General features: G+C 44.9%; 1 pseudogene; it reads right to left on the bottom strand.

Moving 5' to 3' along the window:
• Positions 1–631: 631 nt before the first annotated feature.
• Positions 632–809, bottom strand: LOC111694280 (annotated as a pseudogene).
• Positions 810–1022: the final 213 nt, after the last annotated feature.

Here is a 1022-nt window from a genome sequence, read left to right as displayed (position 1 = left end):
AAAAAGAGTTTAAATTCTCACACACAGCAAGTGATTTTGTTGTTTGCTCGTGTGGTAAACACGAGCAGCTGTCTGCTACGTCGACTGTCACGCGGGAGCAGAAGACGTTATACCGCTACATCGACGTTGGGTACACGGACTTGGGTATGCGAGCCGAAGCGTTCGCGAGAGCAGACGATGCACGTCGACTTTCGGTCTGCTTTTGCTCGAGGGATAGATGAGAATATGAAAGGACTTACCCCGCAGGTGTACCTTTCTACAGTAAAATGAGCCTTGTATGTTCGCTCATACAGACCGGCTGGGGATGCGTACACGCGCAGCGACGGCCCGGGTCCTCCACAATCGCTTCTCGACCTCGGTGTGTGCGTGGAGACGTCGTCGAGAATAAAATAAAAGCGAAAATTCTTGTCAAATATAGCAGAATAACGGTTACACACAGTACACAATACACAAATATACACGTATCACACACCGGGCTTTATTTACAAACACAGCACTTCGCGCGCGAACGGATCGAAAACTCGCGCGTCTGATCGAAGTGTAGTATCCGTGTGTGAAAAAATTAAAAAATTTAAAAATCGAAGTGTTTTTTGAAAACCGGCACTTAAAGCTACTGCTTATTTTTTAGTGTGTTTATTAGGCCTAGCTCTGCGGTACTGCAATGCAGAGAAGACCCGTGGCAAAGCCGAAGCAAGCCCCAGGCGCTATGCCGGTTTTCAAAAATCAGTTCGATATGCTAGAAGTCGTATAGACTTCGTATTAGATATCAAGCTAATAAGAACAGATTAAAGTTTTTTTTATTGAGCAATCAAGTAACTGCCTCCCCCGAGGGGGAGGTACAAAGGTTTTACATGAAAAAATATATATATGTTGTAATATTCTTTTAGCGTCATAATCGTAGTTAGACGTTACAGCTATAGGTTACTACACTTCCATGTTAGCCAAAAGGCCGAGAACAAAAAACGCGATAATTTTGGTCACTGCGCATGTAGGGGTCAGTCCATGCGCATGCGCAGGCCGTA

Source organism: Trichogramma pretiosum, unplaced genomic scaffold, assembly GCF_000599845.2.
Source record: "Trichogramma pretiosum strain Unisexual culture from Peru unplaced genomic scaffold, Tpre_2.0 scaffold65, whole genome shotgun sequence".
NCBI lineage: Eukaryota > Metazoa > Arthropoda > Insecta > Hymenoptera > Trichogrammatidae > Trichogramma > Trichogramma pretiosum.
This window is presented reverse-complemented; position numbering and strand designations above follow the sequence as displayed.